Consider the following 23,907-nt stretch of genomic DNA (forward strand, 5'->3'; position numbering starts at 1 on the left):
AAGTAATAAAGACCAGAGAGGCGATAATGGCTAATTGCTTTAAGTACCTGCTGTTAACATTAGCGGGGAATGAGAAAAATACCTTAGCTGAGCTGCGAGAGGGAGGAGGTGTGAACCTGGTGCTAAAACTCCCTAGTGTTAAGTGCCTAGGTTGCTCTTGTTAACGCCTAATCACTTGAGCCATCAAAAGAATTGTACAGACTTGCAACTGGCATCAGAGAAAGGAAATCTTTGTACCCAGTCTCCCTGTACAGTATCCGAAAGGATGTTAATGTGTATTAAATGCCGTGGAATAGGGATGCCCTAATTCAAAAGCACCTTCTGCCTTAGCCTGCTAAACCACTTAATCCAGCTAATGTACATTAATGTCCTCATGCCTGATTGTAAGCACATGTTCTTCCCTATTAAAAGAACAGAAGTTCCTGGTTGGCTGAATTCAACCACAAGCAGATAAGGGGAAGGATCAGCTGTGAATCTGGCCTTTTCTCGGAGATGGGCCAGGCAAGTTACTCTCCTAAATTGTCCCTCAAGCTAATTTCTCCAGGGAAAGCAAGGAAGAATGTCGACTGCGTGGATGCAGTCTTCTGTGAGACTTCTATCTACAGTGTAATACGTACTACCACGCTTCACCCAGATCTTGAAGAAGAAGGGCTTTAAGGGCAATCAGTGAGAGGCTAATATATTTGGGGTACCAGAGAATAAGCCCAAGTGCTCCATTTGCCTTCCTGCTGATAGAAAACTTCTGTTTGTCTCAGAAAAGTCAGAGCATACTCACATAGTTGCTCCCTTGCATTAAAACAAATTACATTCGGCAGGACCGCGTACATTCCTGTAGAACAGACTAATGATGAGGAAGGTAGTCCGGAAAACAGATGTGCTCTGGGTGCTTAATTTGTAGCCCAGAGAAGATGCCCCGGAGCACAGGTTGTACCTTCGTGTGGTCAAAACAATGTCCCTACCTAATACACAATGTGTCTTTCACTTCTGTGTCAGAAGGCTGCTGGGAACAGTTTCCAATCCACAGGGGATATGGGGCTAATGGATAGAAATTTATTTTGAAGTTATATTAGTTTTAACTTCTATGTGGTTGGAGACCCTACCCACAGAGGGGGGGGTTGAAACTAGATGATCATTATGGTCCCTTTCAACCCAGGCCATTCTATGATTCTGTAATTAAATCAAACTAATAAACAGGGAGATGATGAGTCTTGTCAGCCTAACCATGTAGGCCAGCAAGCTGCCTTTATTCATTGTCAGGTTTCATTTTGACTGTTTAGGTCTTCTGGGAATGGAGTTTTGGACTGGAAACACATGAGGCTAGTTTTGATAATCACCCTTTGGACTTAAGCTCAATGAACACAAGTCAGGTTCTGTACGTTGCCAGTTCTTTGTTGCTGTGCAGGCAGCTACAATATTACTTTTCCAGCAAATGCTATCTAGTTTGGGTCATCCCTAGTTCAGAAGGACAGGTGCATGGGGTGTTTGGGGAAATTTTGCAGGTTTAGAGGATGAAGTTCAAGTGTCTGGTGACTGCATTGTGCAGTACAAGGCTGTATGAAAACACTGGGTCACCAAACAGCTGGAGTTCTGCCTGGCTGGATGCTTTAAAGCCTGCCTCTTAAATGTTTTGCCACTGAGGGGAATCTACCACGAGGTGTCCCTATGTGCTGAAGGGGAAACTGGGGGTCCACAAAACCCTGGGTAAGAGAGAAGAAATAGAAGGGAAACAGTGCTCAGTGTGCAGTGCTAAGGATGCGTAGCCTGAAGGCAACAAAAGATTTTGTGCTTCCCACTTCAGCCTGCTGGTCAGACCCTTACTTAGGAAAGGTGAAACTTGAACCTTCCTCATGGAAGTCACAAAAGCTTTTTGGCTCAAGAAGGAAGCATGTGAATTGGAGCCTCATGCAAACATCTAAGATAGTGTTGAGTTTTACTGTGGCTATGCATGTATGCTACTGCCAAAAAGAAATGCTCATCGGCATATGCCAGAAGAGGGCAAAAGCTGCAGTTTATACTTAGCTCATTCTCTGATGGGAAATAAGAACCCTCAGATTGTATTCTGCAGTAGCAGGCTATCTGTAAGTAGATTTTAGGTCAGCCTCCTTAAGTGTAGCAATGCCTAAATTAATCTGAGGGACACTGGATTACACAGCATCTTTGAGATCAAACTTTTGGAGGACCACCGCTTACCAAATCCAGAGGGCAAGTGGTGGCTACAGTGAGCGCTCTCCCTTAAAATGAAGTGGAGAAGGGGTCTTCCCTTAAGTCTGTCAGGTAAAGTTAACTATTACTGGACTTGTCCTTAAGAGGCTTTCCCTGAGGTATGTGGGACTGAAAGAAGTTGATTAGCTGTATGAATTACAGATAAGAGGGAAATGGATCCTGCCGCCGGCTCTTGCTTTCTGCCTCTGTGATTCTTTCTAGATTAACAAGGTCAAAGTTTCCTTACTTACATTTGGGTGGGAGCACAGAGAAACTGTGCTGAGATGCGGAGATTCAGAACAATGCCATCATTACTGAAACATGCAGTGTGTGCGTATGAATGCGTATGGATGTTGGATAGCTATAAATCAAACCATAAGGCCTTGAATTCTGTCATCTGGCAAGAGGAGAATTGATCAAGTTTCAAACGCTTGATTCTGCTGCTGCTGCTTTTTCATTACACTTGTGATTTCTGAATTCGTGTTCCAGTGAGGCTCAGATATGACCTAATCAGCTGGAGGACACTCTTAGTTTACTTTTTGACTAAAAAGAGGAAGCAAGGCCAAAACTTAGATTTTTTTACAAGGTGGTCAAACATTTTTTCTATTAAATAATATTGTGTGGAAGCAAGTTGGGTTCTTGGATGTGTGAAAATGTAGAAAGGTGATTGACCATGCTGCTTTATCATGTCCAAGCAATACGGAAATCAAAGATTAAGAGCCAGCAGCAAAAAGTGAATTGGATTTTAAAGGATTTTCTTTCTGTATAATAAAGGGAACTCCAAGCAAGTAAGGAAAGAAAATTAAAGTTAAGTTTTATTGCTTTGAATTGGTTCCTCTGTTTAAAACTGTTTAAATTCATGTGAAAAATTATCTATGTCTTGCTTTAGAAATTTTCAGAAAATGCACAAGTTATCAGGAGCTCATATGCCAGCTGGAAGGCAAATTCTGCCATGGCCATGTCATTTGCTGCAGTTAAGGTTTAGGCCAAGAGATCTTCTTTGTTGCTTGCCCATGTTACTGGTTGCTTAATTATGTGTAGGATTTGTAGTCTAGAGGAAGTGTAGCCATCAGCCCTGAGGCAGTTTTCTCTGAGTGTTGCCTGTGGCTCAAGTTGTGCAGGAGATACTGTGGTTGAATTGGTATTAAATGTCTTGTGAAGTCAATCTGCAAAGTCAGCATGGCCGGTCTTTGGTACAGTCATTTATGTGTCATTTATGTATTAGGCAGAACTCACATTAATAAAAGGCAGATGGTGCTAGAGATAAATGCACTTAGGACATCCTGATAGCCAGTAAAATTTTGTTTGATTTTGGCCTTTATGATTTGGAGATGAAGTTGTGAGTTTATTCATATCCTTTCCTTGCCTGCTTCCTCCCAGTAAGCCTTGGGCCGCCTCTGAGTGCATTCTCAGCTTGGTGGTCCTCCAGAGCAGGAGGCAATGGAAAACCACATGCACTTCCTCCTGTTTGGAGGCATTTGCTAGCACGGGCGTTCATGGGGTGTGTTTGTGTTTATATACATGAGAGCCAGAGCTGTGCTAGAGACGGACCTGTTTCAGGTTGTACTGTGTCCTAGGAATGGTGGCTAATAACTGCCCCAAGCAGCCACCATGTGCTGCTGCTGCCTTCTGTTCTCCATGCTGTGCCACCATGTTTGGTGGGAAGGTCAGTAGTCACTCCTTTGCCTCCTTTCCCTCTCCTGTCCAGCCATGCTTGGACTCAGGGCTGCCAAAGCCATCACCTCTTGCTTGTAGCCCTGATGTGGTAGATGTTAGCTTCCCCCCATGGATCTGGTGGAGATAGTAGTAGGGAAAGGTGAATAGCAGTTTCCTGTGTGAAGAATGTCATACTGAGGTTGGGTGCAATTAATTATCCTTCCTTCTTTCCTGCCCCTTGGTGCTTGAAGAAACTGTCAACTTAATTTGTTAATCTGATCACCTACGCAGTCATGGTTGTGGCATTTTGAGGAGAATGCTATTAACAACACTTAGCTCTTTTGCATGGTGCTTCCTCAGTAGATGTAAAGGCATTTTGCAAAGGAGATCAAGGGTTGTTATTTCCATTTTGTAGCTGGGGGAACAAAGCAGAGAAAGTCATTTCTCTTCCCTCTGGATTATCCAACAAAGGCAGAGGCAGGAATAAAACTGATTCCCTGAACTGCTGGCCTATGCTCTATGCAGAGAAGGGCCTGCGTACACTAAGCTTGTAATTTTGTGTCACTGAAAACCACAGTGAATTTATGCAAATTCACTGACCTCTCCCCAGCTATCAGGAAGCAGACTGGTACAGTCCATCTTCCCCCCAGGCTGTCAACAGTAACTGCAATTTTGGGTGCTCATTTTCCTAAATTGAATTTTGTATGTGGTATGGAGGTGTATGGGAATCTGAAGCCCTTGGTTTATCTGTGTCAGCTGTAATGACTCAAATTAATGACCTAGGTCATGATGAAATTATTGTGATAATCTAGTCTGAACTCTTGTCCAGCAGCTCTCGTGTACTCAGTGCTGCTCCTAATACTCTGGACTTGAAGTAGGACAGCTCTCACCAAATTAAGACAGCAGTGGGAATTTAGGAAATGAGAATTTGCTATATGAATCTGATAGTTCCCTTCTCTAAGGACACTGTTCCTTCCCATTTCAATTCTCTTGAGATTTATCTTCTAATGAATCCTCCAGACTCTTCTTCAGTCTGTTTCCATCAGAGGATGAGCTCCTTCTGGCTTTCTCTTCCTACATTTTCACAGAAATTGGAAGTTCTTGATTCCTATTTTAATCCAGATTAATGAAAAGCAGTGACAGCTGTCTTTCAGAAGAGATAATGGTCTTGCAAGAAACAGTCAGAGGAGAAGCTCCAAAGTCGCACTGTGGCCTCATTTAATGACTTCCTGAAAGGGAAAGAGAAGGGTAACTTTGTTTCTCCTGGCTAGTTATCTCACCTGTACATCTGAACTTTTACTTGCTACAGGCAACATGTTCCTTGTCCACCCCAATTTGGTCACTTATACTGACAGTGTTGCATATGGTTCAGTAAAGAAACAAACGAACAAACAAAACAAAACCCCAAGCAAACAAAAAAAACCCCAAACTACTCTAGTGGCTTCCCCCTTATGTTGCTGGTAGTGAAAGGCTATTGTATTTATTTCTTGCAGTGAAATTATTATGTTAGAGTTTCTAAAAGTAGCGGTTTCTGATCTAACTGAAGTCATTTACACACGTACCTGCTGTGAGCATCTGCATTAGTCCTGCCATGAGGTCTAAGTGGTGTGACCTGCAGGGATTAGTGTAAGGTGCCAAGGGACTGCTCCTGGAGTGTTTGTGAAGTCATTCTGCAGAAATGTGAGACAGTGACACCATTCTGGGAAGAAGAGAAACCCTGAGCTGACCTTTCCCTTCCCAGATCGCCTTGTTGGCAGGTGTCGAATGGACATGCCATCCATTCATGAAGAAGGACAAATGCCATGCTGTCTCAGGGTCTGTGACTTCTTGCCTATCAAAGGAGCCATTTGTATGGATTAATATAACAGTGTTAAACAAGGGGGTCTGGGACCTCAGCTAAAAGAGAAGCATGGACTAGGGAGTGGCTTTTCCAAGTTGGTGGATGCTCCAGACAAGTCCCTGTGAGCCTGATGGGTTCCTAAGATAAAAGGCCCTGAGAGGGGCAGCTCTGAGGTATCAGGGTGAGTAGTGATGTTCAGAGTTTAGAGCAAACACAGGGAAATTCATTGTGCCAAACAACACAGCCAAATTCTGGATTTAAAAACAATCCAAGCAGAACTGATCCAAGACAAAAACAAGCTTACTGTGTGTTGAGCTGAGTTTTGCCTCCTCCTGAGTCATGCAGTTCTGCAGAAATCACCTTTGGATGAGTGGCCAATAGATGTGCATTTTACATGTGGGATTGCAGAGCACAAATCACATTTTTTTGCCCACTTACAAAAAGGAGGATAAGGCACAGTTTGAGTAGTGCTGCCTCAGGGCTGAGAGCAGATGCTAGGGCAAGGCTTGGCAGACTTTACATCGCTCAGTACAGGTATGGGTTTTTTGTGTGTTTTTTGTTTGTTTTGTTTTAAATCTACAGTGGGATCATTAATTACAGCATCACTTCAACGCCTCTCTAACTTTTAACAGTTAGATCAGAGTATGAACAAAGTTTCCAAGTAAAATATGGGCTTATCCTTTTCTATAGGAGATAAGGAGGCAGAATCTAGAGTATCCTTGACAAGCGGTCCTTCAGCACATTTCTGTTGTGTCTGAATAGAAGCAGCTGGCCCTGTCCATAGAGGTGTTCAAGGCCAGATTGGACGGGGCCCTGGGCAGCCTGGTCTAGTATTAAATGTGGAGGTTGATGGCCCTACATGTTGTAGGGGGGTTGGAGATTCATGATCCTTGAGGTTCCTTCCAACCCTGGCCATTCTGTGATTCTGTGAAAGAGGGGGCAGCTTTTTCAAATAAAAGGGAACTTGTCTGTTGCTAGCAACATGGCTTGTTTCTTATTTAGCTCATGTCAGAATAAACTATGATGGTAAAAGAACTTGCTGCTCTAGCTGTTGTGAGCACTGTGAACCAAGTTCACCCTCTGTTTAGCTTCAGTGAAAACAGCAGATTTAAAGCTGGGAGGAATCTGGACTGGTACGCGCTTACAGCTGTCCTGGCAGATGGACCACTGACAGATGAGGCCCTCAGGCCTATGCCTGGATGCCAGCATTTAGTGCTGCTAGCTTTTCACCTGGAGCCAGCTCTGCTGCTGAGCAGGCACTGGTGCTCCCAGCATGGGGCCTTTTGAGTGGACTGTGCTGCTCTCAGGAGTAGATGCACACCAGCTAACTGGGAGCGATGGCTGTCCTTTCCACTTGCTAGCTCCTCCCAAGTGGTGGTGTTGAGCTCTTCTGGTTATTCAAGGAGCCTGGGGCTTGGCGCTGCATCTCACATGAATCAGAGCCGTTGCTCTGATCTGGTTTTTCTGTTAGGCCATGGAAGATTTCCTCTAGCTCTTAGAGTTTAGTGGGTTTTTTTGCTTGTTTGTTTATTTTTGTCTCTTTATTGTTCATCTCACCAAACAGAGCTTCCAGGGGTGGCTGCCTTTGCAGCTCTGGTGTGTTGAGCGTGTCCAAGTGGTTTGCCTACTGCTGTACCTCTTTAGTGCACCATGTAAAGGTGTGTTGTTAAAGTGAAAAGTACGAGGAATTACCTTTTGTGCCTCTGTGTTTCTTTCCATGAGATAAGCAAGGCAACCAGTCGTACCTTCATAAAAGCTACCACCTGAGCACCGTGCTGCTCAGCTTTTATCCTAACGCAATAAAGCTATCAATATTTAATGCAGAAATTCTGCTCCTGTTTGCTGTTTCTGTCTTCCCTCCTGAGTTAGTCTCTCCTTTATTTCATCTGCTTGATCGTGTTGGCTTCGTGCTTCTTTCCCTTCCTTCTTTAGTAAAGGCAACTGGCCTACAGCGCTGGTGAGGAAGAATATACCAGGAGCAGTGTACTGACTCTGCAGGAGTAAATAAGCTCACAGCTGTCTGCATCTAAGATATCAGAAGTACTTCTTGAAGATGCCCAAAGTATTTTTGGGTTGACTGTGGTTACTTTTGATAGCTCGTAGTACGTTTTCTGTAGTGTGGTTGTGGAGGGAAAATGTGTGATTTGGCAGGTTTTCACGGATGTGTCCTATTAGCTGACACCACCAGAGGTGGGCAGAGCTCTGAATAATGCAGAAATGCAGCAAATGGACTACATATGAGCAATAACTGCCTGCCTGGCAGCCAGGCTTCTAGGGCTGGGTGGGCTGGACGCTGCAGAGCAGGGCTGCATGCAGGATCGTGCAGCATGTCAGATTCCCGCCTGCTGCTTGGCACCATGGCAGCGTCAGCAGCTGCATGCCTTATCTCGGCACTGACTCTGGTGCCTTTCCTGCAGGGACGTCTTCATTTTCTATAATTAGCAAGTCCTTGGCATAACTATCTTCCTTGCTCTTTTTGTGGCCTGACAAGTGGAGCGGTGCTAGACACAGGAGTGAGCACAGTCTGTAGGAGTCAAAGCTGGTGACAGCTTCAGTAGGTCATTCCATCTTGTGGTGGGCAGCTGGTGCTGACTTTCCCTTGAGGTGATGGAAAAAATAATAGGCTCAGGGGCCTGATTATCCCATCCTTTGTATGGTACAGAGCAGCAAAAAAAAAAAGCATTACAGATGTGACATCTCCACTGTAAGTTGTAGGCAGAGGTCTTGGAGTAGAAGAGAAGCAGTTTCCCTGATGCACAGCACCCAGAGGAGAGGTTGGGGGATGACCCTGTTCCAGGGCTGCACCACTGCTTCTGAGTCACTGTGACAGTTGCTTGCAGCTCCTTGTGTTGTAGGACAGGCAGACAGGTAGGCTGTGTGTCCAATAGTCCCTGCTGTCTTTGAGGACTCCTTCTCGCGGGGTCCTCAGCTTTCCTAAAGAGGCTGAGACCTCCCTTGTACATCTAGCCTGGCATTGATGCCTTGTGCAGCACTGTATCCACTGAGCCTTGTGCTGGGAGTTGACACAGAAAAGGTCACTACCCATCCTGGAAATGGGCCATGACTGCCCTCAATGGGGTATTTCTCCCTTGGGATGCAGGGCAGGGAGTTTGATGTAGTGGCAAGTCTGCAGAAGTGTCCCAAGGAAAAAATACATAGCAACAATAAAACTTTTGCTAAAGACACCTCCCTTCCAATTTTGTTTGGGGAGGGAGAAGGTTTTTAAGTGAATTGCTGCATGGTATAGCAACCCACTCCCTGGAGGGTGCATCTAATGGAATTAAAGGGTATCTCTATCTTGTTCTGGGCAGTGAGAGCTTCCTCGAACCACTGCCCAGAATACTTGTGAGACACCCTATAATTCAATTAGAAGTACCCTCCAGGGAACATATAATTATATCATATCTATGAAACGTAATGACAGCCCCCTCATATCACATGGTGAGCAACTCTCTGCTGCTGCCCAGAACCTTTCACCGGTAAGGAACTAATCTGCTTAGCGCAGATTGAGCTCACTGGTCTGCAGAGCTCACCCGTCTGCCGCTTAAGGGAATCCCTGCCAGCGGAATAAACCTGTTAGCAGCACGCCTGCTCCACCACCCTGTATCCTCCTTCTACCCTCCAGCTGGTTCTGCTGTCCTCTGCCTTGCTGTCTGCTCTGACCAGCTTGCTCTCTGAAGTTTGCTGGGGAATCTGATGGATGGGGAAGTTTCCCTTAACCTCTTCTTTTTGCCCTTTGTTGAGCAGTAACAGCCTGTGATAGCAAGTATGCTGAAGGAATTCAGCTGCAGAACAGGCAAGGTGTCCTACCTTCCTGCCCCAGCATGTGAATTTTGATAGGGGTTGGTATGCTTTGGGTAAAGGAGTAGTTATTATTCATAGTTACAAACTCACCCAGTCCTTTCCAGCATTTGAGATAGTTTAAGGCCGGAATTGAGGAACACCAAACATGACAAACGTGGAGGGGATTTCCATGAGATACTGCAAGTTCAATTTACTTACGCTAGCTTAAATCAGTCTGCAGAAAACTAGAGAGGGACGATGAGGAGGGGCCACGGAGTGACTTTGTGTAGCCTAAAGAAAAATCACATGGTGGAATTTCCTGTTGGAAAGTCCTCTGGGAAACAGTACCAGCTGCCTTCCAGGTGCCTCATGATCAAAAGACACCCCTAGTCTATTCAGGTCTGGTGGATGTATTGTATCAGGTCTACTGGCAAGGCTGTATTGCTCCAGCCCTCTGTGGTTCAGCTGCTCCAGACAGCTCTCACAGGTTTGCCCACTCACGCAATTAATTAGTTCTGTCTACCTGCCATGAGATTGTACTTGCTGTCAATGCTGTCACATCACTGGCTGTCAATCCCAAAGTGTCTTTTTGCTCCTCGAATGCTGGAGCTGTGAGTAAGCTGGACACTCTGGAATATGAGATAAAAGCAGTGAAGAGGGTAGAGAAGGCACTGTTGGGAAGTGATGAAGGAAGTGAGTGACATTTGCTTCTGTTTGAGGCAGAAGAATGTTGTGCTGACCTTGAAGGGATCTGATCCAAATCTCAGTATGTGTCCTTGCCTGGTGTTTTGTGGGTGCGTCATCAACTGTGGAGCAGAGGTGTGTTTAACCGGAGTTTTTCTCTCCCTGGGGATAATTATACAGGTAATCATTGGCCAGCAGGGCCGCTGTGGGGATATGTTCAGGGTATGAGAAGCTTAGGGGTAGATTGCTGAGTACTCTGGAAAAGGGCAGATGGAGAATAAGGTGATCAGAATGGTAAAGGTAATGAATTGGGGTCGCTTGCGCATAGCCTTGCTCTTCTCTCCAAATGTGGAACTAGGGTTCAGTTTCTTGTCGAGAGGGCAGTACTTCAGTTAGAACTTCTCAGTCAGTGGGGATGTCTTGGATGTGGATTCTGATTGGTCTGAGCTCCCATGCCATTAATTGGTAAGAGACGAAACTTCCAGCCTGTTGAGGCAAGCTAAGAAAGGAAGGGCTATTTTCTGCTTCCTTCTTTTTCCTGCTGCTTTCTCTGCTCAGACCCCCAAAAACTATTGCATCTTGGAGCTTACTTTCTCCCACTGCCTATTCCTTATGAACACTTCAGATCACACTGGGAAGCCATCTGCTCTTTTTCAGGCATCAATGCCTTTAACTTAGCATAGTGCAGACTGAAGAAAGAAGCAGTTTTCCTGCCAGTGCACATCTTCTCCTCCCCTCTTGGCATCCAAGTGCCTATAATGATGGTCCCTAGTTCTGAAGGTTGCTACAAAGTGAGATATAGCACAGAAAGAAAACTTGAACCATTATGTAGCCCCTGATGGCTCTCAAGCACCATATCTTTGTTTAGAACTGGAGTGGGAGGTAGGCAAGCAGTTATGGCAGGACCTTCCCTGCCTGTTAGGGGTTATGTTTTCACTAAAGCTCTGGAGTAACTCTCACTGCTGACCTGCATTTGCATAAAGAAACTGTGAAACAACACTTTGGTTATGCTTAACTTACATAGAATCGTTTCAGTTGGAAGAGACCCTTAGTGGCCATCTAGCCCAATTCCCTTGCAGTGAACAGGGACACCCACAGCTAGTTCAGGGTGCTCAAAGCCCAGTCTGGCCTGACCTTGAGTGTGTCCAGGGGTGCGGCATCCACCAGCTCTCTGGGCAGTCGGAGAAACAGTGCCTAACCACCCTTATTGTAAAAATCTTCTTCATTATATCCAATCTATATCTCCCCTCTTTTTGTTTGAAACCATTTCCCCTTGTCCTATCACAATAGACTCTGCTAAAGAGTCTGTCCCCTTCTTTCTTACAGCCCCGTTTAGATACTGAAAGGCCACTTTCAGGTCTCCCTGGAGCCTTCTTTTCTCCAGGCTGTATGGCCACAGCACTCTCAGCCTGTCCTTGTAGATGAGGGGGTTCCATCCCTTGAAGCATTTTTGTGGCCCTCCTCTGGATGCACTCCAACAGGACTATGTCTCTCTCATATGGGGGACTCCACAGCTGGAGTCCAGATTTGGCCTCACCAACACAGAGGAGCAGATCACCTCCCTTGATGTGCCCAGGCAGCCTCGAGACTAGCAGCACTGGATGCAGTGCCTGGCCTGTGACGAGTCACGCGTTGCTCTCAAGACGTGCAGTGACTGCCAGAAGGGTGTTCAGGGAGCGGTGGTCACGTGGCGCTCAGCGCAGGTGGGGCTGTCAGCAGGGATGTTGGTAGCCCTCACGTCATGCTGTGCCCCACTGGCCTGGGCTGCGACAACGTGCTGCAGGCTGTCTTCCCTGAGGAGACCGCTGGGAGCTGAATGTCAGCTGCTGCTGGAGGGCTGCTGTGGGGCTTACTGGAGCCCCGCCATTTATAGTACCTAACCCTGTAGCAGCTGCAGAAATATTTATTTGTCTGGTGTGTTTGCAGCCACTGGGCACACTGATCTCTCTGTCACACACACACACACACCACATATGTTGTGTCCAAGGTGAGGGGAGGTAGGGCTGCTGTCTTCTTCACTTGTGCTGCCTATCCAGAGAGCACTAGGATCCTTAAAAACTTGATCAGTCTAAGCATCCTTGTGCAAGGAGCCCAGGTGGGGCCCGGGGAGCCATCAGCGGTTGCAGGGTGCAGGCTGGGGGCCATCTGGTTGCCAGCAGCTCTGCATGCAGGAACTGTGCTGCAGGGAAGCTGCTCGCTTCAGGCAGCTCCAACCAAATCAGGATTGAAGTGGTGTATTGACTTATAAGCAGTGTGTAATTAACCATCAATCAGTGAACTCTATAAGGAGGATCAATATCAGCAATGCAGTGGATAAACCACAATAGTAGGCACCTACGCATTGCTGTTGTTCAACTGTGGATTACTTAACAGCCTTCTATAAATGATCTCTTCATGGTGGTCTTACCTCAATGGTTGTTTTGCCCAGGATGGGCTCTGTATACCCCCACCAGACCTGCTAGTCTCCTTGGACATGAGTCAGCATCCTCAGTATTAGCACTGTACATCTGCACTGCTGACCTGGGATCCCTATAAAAAGAGAAGCACCTGCATCCCTCTTGGGGAGCGCGGGGAGCAGGAAGGGCCCCAGGGAAGATCTCCCTGGGCTGCCTGCCTTCTGCCCTACTTCTGGGGAGAGAGATATCTGTATTGAGCTGGAATTTTCCAGCAGAAGTCCATTTTGTGCCTTTTTTTTCTTTTCTGCATCTGGAACAGGTGAGATGTTAAGCATCTCAGCTGTCGGTTGTTAGACATATAGCAGAGTTCCCTGGAAGAGTACAGCCAGCACTGTAGCATATAACATTTGGCAAAAAGGGGGAAAAAGCAGAATTATATTGGAGTAGTAGTTTGTGGGTTTTTCTTCTTCTTCTTTTCTTTTTTTTTTTTTTTTTTTTTCCAATGCTAATGGTAAAAATGGTATCTTTTTGAGATCTCAAATACTGTGTATTTCATGCAGAGTAACAAAACAGCCAGCCTGGATGTCTTTCAACCCTAATGCCTGGTTGAATTTCTTCTTCTTTTTTCTGTTAGTGTTCAATTTTAAATAGAGTAGTCCTCTGAGGGCCTGAGCTGAAGCCTGTTATGTGTGATAGAAAGGCTCCTGCCTTTGTAGCGGGTAGAGGGATTGCATTAACCATGTCACTGCTGGCATTTGCTGTTCTCTTGACATGGACAATGTTCACCCAGCACAGAGCATTTTGATGTCATTTTGATGTGATGGGATGGAAGAACAGAAGCCATGCAGTCATGGCAGCTTATATAAAGCACCCCTGCTCGGGCATCCATGTGCCATGAGGGCACATCAGTAAATAGACTTGAAACTGGGACAATTTTAACCAAGATCTGCCAAGACAGGAGTGCATGCAAGCATTGAAAATATTTAAGTCCAATGCTGGGTGGAAGAGCTTTCTTTTTCATGGCTGAGAGGGTATGGAAATTTCACAGGCCAAGAGGATGAACAAGTGAAATTATCCTTGGGAACTCCAATTTTTCTGGTGGCATTTCTTAGTGAAAAAAAGGAATAAAAAGGCAGTTTAAACACCTTCAGCTGCATATTTTTGTTTCTTCCAGTAACTTGAAAGTACAAGAAGTGATAAGAAGATGCAGTAACCAGTAATAGCTGCAATTAGGGGCTTTTCCTGCAATTGTCCCTACTTCCCCTGGGTTTCAGTGAGAGTAGGAAATTTGTGTCTCTTCCATACGCTTTCTTTACCTCTGTGAGCATTAGGAAGTTTCCTCTGAAGTCTGTTGCGTCAGTCGTTGGGAGGGTTAAATCTCCATGATCAGGGTAGGAAATGTGACATAGGAGATTAGATCTAGAATCCCATTTTGCTGCTGCACTGATGACAGGATCTTATCAGCCTGCCACTCTTATTTGATTACTAACACTGCTACTGCAGAAACTGAAAGGGAGAGATGGGAAGTGGCTATTGATTGGCAATCAATAGGATCTGAGGTACTTTCATCAACCCCAGAAGACAGCACATTCACCTGCTAATTGCAGCCTGAAAATCCCAGAGGGGATGCTCTGGGCGCTGGTATTGGCATGGCTGCTTGTCATGCTATCAGACCTCCGCCGAAGAGATCAGTCTTGAAATTAGTGCTTTTGGCACTGGCCCCATGAGCTGTGCCATTCTGTGACAGCCACCCACACTCCAGCCTAAGGTTAGCTGCATTGACTGAATTCATCAAACGTACTCTGGGAGGAGGAAGAACAACTCAGTATTGTATGGTGGGGCAGACTGTGCTTACTGTTTGAATACTGATTCTTCATTAAACAATAGAGGCTTGTGCAGTTGGGAATAGGAGCAAGCGTCTGTGATCTTGAAAGAAGCTGGATGGAAATTTATTTTTTCTGCTTTTTTTTTTCTTATGTATAGTTCTCTATTATCTTTCATCTCCTCTCCTTCTCCTTCATTTCTTGATTCACTTGTGATTTCATCTCCAAGTGCATCTTTGCTTCATATGCTTTAAAGTACCTTGGAGAAAGGAGCCAGGATTGGCAAGCAATGCAAATACAAGGAAAGCTGAGGGGTGCCATACATAATGTCAGCATCACCTTCACAACGGGAATATTAAGAGGTTGCAAAGGACAGTCTCTTCTACAGTCCCCTGCATTCAGCATGCTGTTGTGAATACAGGCTCAGGTGCAGATGGCCCCTAAGTGACTAGTGACTGGAAGCTGGGTGCCAGTGGAGACCCTCTGCCGTTTCTTAAACTAGAGGTGATGCTGGGCAGGACCAAGATCCCTCCTGCCATGCCTGGTTATCCTTGCAGAGCTGATATGCTGTGGCCTGGTACAGGGCCGTCAACGGCAAAGTGGGACATCACTGGGCCCAGCTAAATGGTCTTTGATGCTCAGTACGTATCAGCGTGACAGACATTTGATGGTTTTTAGCATCAGGCAGGGAATGTAGCTTTGTTCTGCACTAGCAGTTGCTGAACTGTGTTCAGCAATGGGATTGGCATGAAATGGAGACTTTGGACACAACTGAGTTTCTGATGTGGATGTTCATGAATGCTATGTGTTCCAACCAAACCTGCTCTTCTTCTACTTATTCCTTTTTACTGTTAGGATTCCCCCACACCTGTGCAGGCTGTTTGAAGCAGGAACTGGGATAGGATGCTTAATGTAGTTGAGACCCCTTCTGAAATACTAAGGTGGGGTGTGATCATCTCTAAGGTTGATCCTCTGACCCACAGATTACTGGCTGGAGCTGCCTGGGGCAAATGTGATGTTTTTGCACTAAATCCAGTCCTGGGATGGAGAGCCTTCTTTCTTGTGTTCTCCATTTAAGCTCATGAGAGGCTATTTTAAAAAATCTCGTTAAGCGAATGCTCCATTTGCATGATTAAGTCCTAGAAGTCAATAATGCCAAGCAGAACATTAATTTTGCCTCCAGTGTGTATAGTTATAAAGTGATATTTAATTACACAATTACAAACTGTTTATCTGATAATCAAATGTACTCTTAGTGTCTTCCACACACAGAGCTTCATATGTGAAACATCTTGTCATATTTTTGCAGTCTGTTGTACTTCCACCAATTTAATTACCCTGATCCTGCCGCATGACCTGTGCTTAATTCTCTCTTAATTTTTACTGAGCCACTGGCGTTCATTAGAAGATATTCTCTTTGCATTGATTGAGTTATGCTGGTGTAAACCAGGCAAAATAAGATAAGGACCTTGTCCTTATGCAGGAGTTGCCGGCCTCCCTCAGTTTGTGAGCCCTTCGAAATATTCTAGAGGGATACATAAGCCCCTTTGAAAAAGCTTCACTTAGTTTGCTTTATGGTGTGTAATGATCTTGTTTTTTTTGCAGTAGCCTTTCATGAATCCCTTAGGAGCAGCCTGCAGTCTGCCATCAAAACGGCAGGCTGAAAGCCACCACTCTAGACTTTTTAGGCTAAACGTTCCTTTCCAAGTCAGTGAGTGTGTGCTGTACCATTCACTGTCCATTAGCACTCCATTTTAGAGGATGAAGTGTTTAACTTCAGAGCTATTCTAGCTGCAAAACTTAGGTGGCCTAAATATGCCTGCAGTGTTTCTCTCTTATTATGCACTATTATATTTAATTTCTAGTAGGTTGCATAACAGCAGTCTACTACACTCTTCTCTTATGAATGACTCCAAGAAGTTCTGTCTATAATATCTGAAGCAATTCTTTCTACTGAGAGGTATTGCACTTTGGGAAATAATATAGCTTTGTTTTTTAAATATATGTACAGCTTTATTTTTTAAATAACAAGTTGTGGTTGTGTTGGTAATATCCGTACCATGTGTGAAGAGAGAACTGTGGGTAAGCATCTCTTTTGTGCCATGGAACAAAATTAATTGCCATCATCATGTTCTCCGTGACATTGCCATTCAATTTTATCTATGTAGTACATGTGCCAGAGCACTAAGCTAAAATGCAGATTCAAGCACTGCTTTCCTAACCAATATCAAGTCATGCTTTTTAGGTTTGTTTGGTTTTTTTTGTTGTTTTTTTTTTAGTTCGCTTCATACAAACATATTTGTATTGTTTTACTCTTGCCATCAAGAAATATGTACCTTTTTATAGTGCATAAAAGATTCTGAGTTGGAAGGTATTGACAAGGACCATCAAGTCCAACTTCTGGCTACTTACAGCACCATCCAAAATGGTGCCGTATGTCTCAGAGTGTTGTTCAAATGCTTCTTGAACTCTGTGGTGCTCTTCAGGAAGCTCATGGTGGCTTTGGCTTCTGCAACCACAGTGGGAGAAGTCTGTGGTCATTGTTACAACGTAGTCTTTTTAATTGAGATAAAGATATGCCTGGAAGCTGTGGAAAACTTGGAACAAAACTGGAGGGCAGTGCTGCTGGTGTTTAGGTTTGTGGCCATGCACTGAGCATACACAGGCTGCTCTCTCTCAAAACCAGGCCAGGCCACTTGTATTTTTATTGACTAAGGGATTGTCTGCAGACATTAGTTAAAGTCTGTTAAATCCTTGTGTGGCTGATCTCATTCCCTTGGCCTTATGCTAGCCTAATTGCCTCTGCAGGAAGATTAAGCTGAACTGAACTGAGGTCGTGTTCCTTCAGAGTGAGAGCGTTCACATGGGGTTTTCTCAAGCCTGAACTCCACACTCCTAATTAACGCAGCTAGTCTTTCAGGAGCATCCCCAGGCAGGTGAATGCTTCCCAGTATTGCTGGGCTGCAGCTTCCTTATGTGACATCTGGAGCATGTGCTCTTCTTCGTGCTGAATCTGGAAGACAAGGGGAGCAGAAGTAATCTAAAAGTCCTCAAAGAAACAGCAACTGGTCCTGAGGCTTTATCCTGGGGCACCTGCAAACACCTCTGAGATTTGGCATCAGTGGAAGTGACTGGCCATGTGAACTATGGGGGACCAGAACAAGTGCAGCTTAGAGTTAGTTCATCCTGATGTGGGTCTGTCTTGTTGTGATGAGCAGCTGCTAGAGCAGCGTGCACCTTCACTGGCAAAAAACAGAAATCCCCCCCTTTTGTTATGTCTTCATTTGCTGTAACTGAGTAAGCTGGTTGTTACATTGTGTTTTATACTGTGGTTTTGGTACATACTTTCTGTTGGGATTTTTTTTCCCAACAGTGATAGAATTGTGCTTCTTTTCCAGTTTTGGCCATATATGATGAACTAGGATTTGTACCCATAGAATGAACTGTTACAGTTCTTAGCGAAGTAGCACATGTAGTGGGGAGAAGCTGGCTTCCTCTCCCAGACCTGCCTCTGATTTGCTATACAGACATGGGGAATTCACATCACTGCTCCTCGCACAATGATGGTAATGTAGCAGTTATTACACTTTATAATCCTACATTGCTGTGGAGGGTTTCTTGCCCTTGATCTGGCCCCAGAATTCATGTTCCTACTCAAGATGGAGTATCTTGAGTGTTGTGGGCCACACAAGGGCTGAGCATCTTTTCCTTCTAGGGACCAAGTAGATTTTTCAAATACATTCATTGAGCTACACCTGAATAAAATGACCTGCTGCATTACACTTCTGGGTCTAATGTATTTATTTGTATGTTAGAAGCATAGAAGAACATTTGCTTTCAGATGGAAGGAAAGGTCTTTTAAATTTTACTTCCAGAGCACTGCCAGCTTAACAATCTCTGTCCTCTATTTTTTAAAAACATTTGAACCACCAGGTGGACTTGGTGGCTTTGGGAGAATGATCAGCATGATGTTAGCTACATGGCAGGGAAAGCTACAATGTGCAATACACAGAACCATGGAGGATGTGGCATGTGCAGGACTTTTCCCTTTCTCCACCAGCTTCACAGCCTTAGTGTTATCCAAGGCCTGGTTTCTCTGTGAATCACCTCTGTTCACTTAGCCTGTGTGGGTAAGCTGCTCTGTCTTCCAGAAACAAGACAGTCAAAGGAAAATAGACTGGGCTGCCTTTTGGTTTGTGTAGTAGTGCCAGACTCCACTGTGTAATTATAGGACCTTTATTATGGGGGAAAGCAGAAAATGCCTTGCCTGACTCTCATATCCTTGGCTGAGCTTGCAGAGGTGGTAGTTAAAATAAAAAAAGGGATCTTTTGACTTGAAAACTGAGCCTGTTCCATATGGAGGGAAACAAAAGGACAGAAAAGCAACAAAAGCCACCATCACCAATAAAACAACTGAAAAACAAATTACAGAGTTCTTCTAGTGCTAACTACACTCTGGGGAGCTAAATATGTCTTCCTCAAACACTAAAAGCATCTAATTAACAAAGCCAGGCAGTCACTAAGGACACCACCAACAATCTCCAAGCAAGACGTGCATCTCACTGGCATTGCTTGCAAGGTCACCCTTTTCTATTTTCCCTGCTCCCCACCCCCAAAACTGACATAGCAGGGAGCATCTGCCATCCATTTCCCCCTGCCAAGCAATGACAGGAAAGGTGCGCTTAGAAGATGAGAAGCATGACTGATGGCAGCAAAGCCTTGCTGAATTATTGCCTCTTGTGTGGGGAGCAGAGATTTGCTTTTGGGATGCTGGACTGTAATTCATCTATCTCTTTCTTTTAAAAGTGAACTGAAGAGCTTTGCACGTAGAAGAGAATTAACTGTTTTTTTTTCAGAGGGCAAGACAGTGTTTGTAAGCTTTAAGCTCGGATACATTTACTTATTGAAAAGGAGGACTGGAAATCGCTTTCTTCTTTATTTCTTCCCTTCCAAAGCCATTGATTTTTGTTAGTTGCTTTTGTCTGGTCAACAGCAGCCACTGACACTGTAGGTGTCAGAAGGAGTTGCTAGTGTTGTTCTGCCCTAATACCATGTGTTCGCTCCTACTCTCAAGATGTAGCCACCCTGCTGCTGTCACATCTTGCTTGAGAGACATTTGAGAGTCTAGTGGGCATGGTGGTGATGGGTCAGCTGTTGGACTAGGTAATTTTAGTGGTGTTTTCCAACCTTAATGATTCTATGATTCATTGAGATGGGATAGGGGTTGGTCTTCACAACCCCAAACTGTGTAGATCTTTAGATCTGTTTTATCTGGAGACATTATGGAAGTACTGGAATGTTACGTGCATACAGAAAATCTGTTTCTGTGTTATCACAAAATGAATATATATCTATCTATAGCAAGATTTGGGGTAAATAGCAGCATTTTTATTGAAATCTAGGCTTGTGTTAAGAGTAATTCTAGGGTAACTGTTTAACATAAGGGAACATCTAATGTCAGCATGAAAAATCCCAAGTGGCGACAGAGTTCTTTGAGTATCTCAGCCCCAGTGTGATGCCCCTTCACATAGTCACCCCAACAGCTCTGGAGACTGCAGGGCAGGGATCCGCCTTGGATTCAGTCTTGAGCCCTAGAAGGGAGCCTTTTAGGCACCCTAGACAGAGGGGAGAGCATGAAATCCTGGCATAGATAAGGAGTTAGGCAGCAAGTGAGAAGCATCTTTTAAAAACAAAGGCTGCATTTGAAAAGCAGCTTCCTGGTGGTCATAGTGGAGTTTGGTGTTAACCTCCCTTGGAGAATGCTCAGAGCAGTCAGTCTCACCATGGTTTACTTTGGGTTTTAAATTTCTATTTGACAGGAAGATAATTTTTGCTCTCTGTAAGACAGACTGTGGTGCCTCCTGGCTGCTTATAGGGACGCTAGCTCCATACGGAGGGAATGGCAGTGCTGATTCCATTTCTGAATTTTGATTGGGTCTTCTGTGGTTTGTTCTAGGGCTTGTGGGTCATGGTGACCATTGGTACATTGCTCACCCTAGGAGATGACTGCAGGGAGAATAAGCGGAGTATAAAGCAGACTGTGAGGAAGCAGATATGAGTAGCCAGAAGTTGTGCTTATGCAAATCAGCATTGCTTGATTGGCTTTACTGGGCCTTGTGGCTCCCAGCCACAGTGAGGGAGCCTAACTTGGAATCTGTGCTATAGCAGCACCTGTGCATTTTAGCAGCATCTTTTAGTGTCCTTACTGACCTAACACTCTGTTTTGTAGATGAAACTCTAAGGCAAGGTATCAGTTTTATGAGGTTAAGCCATGATGCCCTGCAGAGGAGAGAATGGGACTGAAACTTCCAGGGGCTTTTCTCAGCTACAAACCCTTCTCTCCATTTTCAAGCATTAGGAGGAAGGAGGAATGGTTTCTCTCTCTTCTTAGGTGAAAAAACTGCAGTGTCTTTATACTATGTGTGCCATTTGTCCAGGGAGAAGGTTGGTGAGTGAACACAAGGGGCTCACCTGGGTACTGCTGGTGGTAGGGAGTGTGGAATTTCAGTGTCTGGGTGAGCTTTGGAGTGATTTCTGCTTGTAAACAGTGCTGCATAAATTCCAGCGCAAGAGGAATAGTGTGGACCTGCAAGTGCTTTGTGAAGGATGGAAAGAAACCACAAATTCTGTGGAGTGCCAGCCCTCAGGCAGGGAGATCTAATCTCATGTTCTTTTTCTGAACATAGTCTCTGGATCACAGGGACTGGTGTTCAGCTCTGCTGAACCCAAGCAAAAGGCTCCCACAGAGAATTTGCAAGTTACCTATGCTTGCAGAGCACACTTATGTGGTGGCATGGGGACTGTTCATTCTCTCTCCAAGCTGTCCTTAGCAGAGCAGGCAGTGAAGTGTCTAGGCAGGAGTGAGGGAACTGTAGTTTATTGGCTATTGCCCTGACCTGAGGTGTGGAGATGTGGGTCAGGTGGTAGAAGTGCTCAGGCACTGCTGTGTATTCACTCCTTGTCTCGAGCATCTTGTTACCCATGCAGGTGCCCTTCCACTCAAGTGTTTTACAAACTCAGAGCCCAGTGCTCCCTCTGTTTGACTTTTCTGTCCTGTGTTGTGTGAGCGTGGGCTGACATTTCCCCTTCCAGGGAATGCATTGCTCACTGCCATTTGGGGTGATCTGTCCCAGAGAACAGTGTCCCCTTATGTCTGCCTGCGCTTTATTGAAGTACAGCCTGGCTCCAAGGCTCCCCCAGATCTTTCTGTCTCTTTTCTTTTTATTGCAGTAATAAATCTCCCAGGATCTCTCTAGCTGGAAGGGTGGGAGGGATGGAGAGAGGAGATTTCCCGTCTAGTGCATTGCAGGCTTTTATTGACTGTCAGAAGCAGCAGTAAATCTGCAGCAGGAGGTGTGCCCGGCATTGGTGAGCAGAGCATCGCCAGCAGCTGAGGCTGGATAGGAGATGTGAGGGAGCTGTAATGGCTCTGTCCTGTGGCTGCAGTCAATCTTGAGGGTGGGACTACCGTAAAGACTTCTACCTCTGCTTTGCTTGACCTGCTTGCTGGTTCATGCTACTTGTGAAGTCCTTTGCAAACTTCTCTGTACAATCCATATTCTCCAGGGCTTTCCAACTGCAGATCACTCTGGGATTTGCCAGCCTAGTGTTCAGGTCTGTCTCTGTTTTGCTTGCCCCTGCAGAACTGATGTGTTTCAAGACACCGCTGGGTATGTATCTTCAGTGCAGCTGAGCAAGATGGGTCATCTGCTTCTCCAGGGCTAGGGTTAGTGTGTCTTTGATGGAAGAAAAACCAACCCTGACACATTCTGGCCAGCATCAATGCAATGTGTGGATGCCTGGCTTCTGGGATGCAGATAGCTATGTTGCTATAGCCAATATTCTTCATGTCTAATCCCCAAACCCAAACTATCTTTGTGTTTAAGCTTACTCATTTTTGCCTGCTACAGATTTCTTAGCTGTGTTTCTCACCAGCAATGTGTGTGGCAGAGGGGCTGATGGGTGGGTGGCACATTCCCTGCACAGCACAGCAGGGTCACCCGAGAGCCCTGCTCTGCATCTGGGGCAGCTCAGGCTGCAGCTGTCAGAAGAGCTGGGGCTCTGGGGCAGCCATGAAATCACAGCTCTAGTCCTGCTCTGGAGGGGGGAATTAAATGCCAGAATTGATAGCCTGCAGCACTCGTACAATCTCTGTCACTGGAGGATTTAAACAATGGATTGGATGACTGTCAGGAGTGGCAAAGGTAAAATAAAAATCACAGACAAAATAAATAAGCTCTGAGCATATGCATCAACAGTCCTTCCCAGCAGGTTTCAGAGGGAGCACATTGTATGGTTTTGTAGTAAGTAAGTACTTAATACTCACCAAAACACTGCAAATACTATTTGAAATACTTACAAATAGCTTTTTTCCACAAAAGCTGTTAAGCAGTTAATCTAGTAGGGTTCTTTTTGCTTATCTGCCCCATTCATCATATTTAAATGCAGGGCTGCAGTGTAACACTTGCACTTCTTAACTTCAGCATGCACATGCATAGCTACATCCTCCTCTGATTTTAATTTCAGAGAAGCTTTCTCAGACTCCTCAGTAAGAGTTGTGACACAGGATGTATGTCACCTGGATTCCTCTAGCTTGGGAAGAATGACAATGCCTCTTCTTTTTTGTGTTTCCCTCAGCACAGCACAACTGTGTCAACAAGCTCAAGTGCAGGGATCCTTACAGCTGGCAGCATCCTGCTGTTAGAGGAAGGCTAGGGTGTTGTCCTCAGATGCTGGTAATTCACAAAACCTCTAGCCTGCAGTCCAGGTCAGACAGAGGTCTGTCTCTTTCTTGGATCTCTGAATGATGTCACTTTTCCCCTCCGTTATTCCAGCAACCTAGATATGAGTTTCCATTTCTTCCCTGCTCTGTTTTAAAGGGAGAGCAAATGTCGGCTCAGCATGTGGCCTCTTCAGTATTGACAACCAATTTTTCCCCTGTTATTCAAATGAGTAGTGAAAGCAAAATGTTGCTCTGGCAAAGGGGCTCTCTGTCACTTAAGCTGGGATACCCAGCTTTTATAACTTGTGGCATGAAAGATATTGATGTGGCTTGTCTCTCATCTTTCTGTCTCTAACTACTCTCAATAGCCACCTTAAGGAACCCTTCAGGACATGGTTCTGCAGCCATAATGAATCATCCTTGTCGTCTGGCTCCCCAACCTTGAACACGAGAGACAAACATGGAGGTCTGTGTCCCGTCTCTTGTTTCTTCTGCCGCATAGACAAATCCTCGACCAGGAAGCCTCTTTGCAGCCTCCACACCCGGAGGGGACATTTCTGCATCTCTTGTGAAGTTTAGATACTTACACGAATTCAGCTAGAAGCAGGAGTATCTTTTCACATTAGATTTCAGCACACTGACTGTGTTCTTGGCCAGAATCTGGCAGTTTGTTGGCAAGAAAAAGTGAAAAGAAGTAGGGGGGAATATGTAAAAAAATGTCAGATTTTTAACAATGTTCTAAAACTGGTGATGCTACAAAAATGGCCATGGATCTCAGCTCTGTGAAAACAGTTCTCACAT

At 45.1% G+C, this 23,907-nt stretch overlaps 1 protein-coding gene across 8 annotated transcripts in view; it reads left to right on the forward strand.

The window, feature by feature from the left end:
- SLC8A3 (solute carrier family 8 member A3) overlaps positions 1 to 23,907 on the forward strand; it is a 99,144-nt gene that overhangs the window by 20,771 nt on the left and 54,466 nt on the right. The window lies entirely within an intron of this gene.

Source organism: Lagopus muta, chromosome 6 (assembly GCF_023343835.1).
Source record: "Lagopus muta isolate bLagMut1 chromosome 6, bLagMut1 primary, whole genome shotgun sequence".
Taxonomy (NCBI): Eukaryota; Metazoa; Chordata; class Aves; order Galliformes; family Phasianidae; genus Lagopus; species Lagopus muta.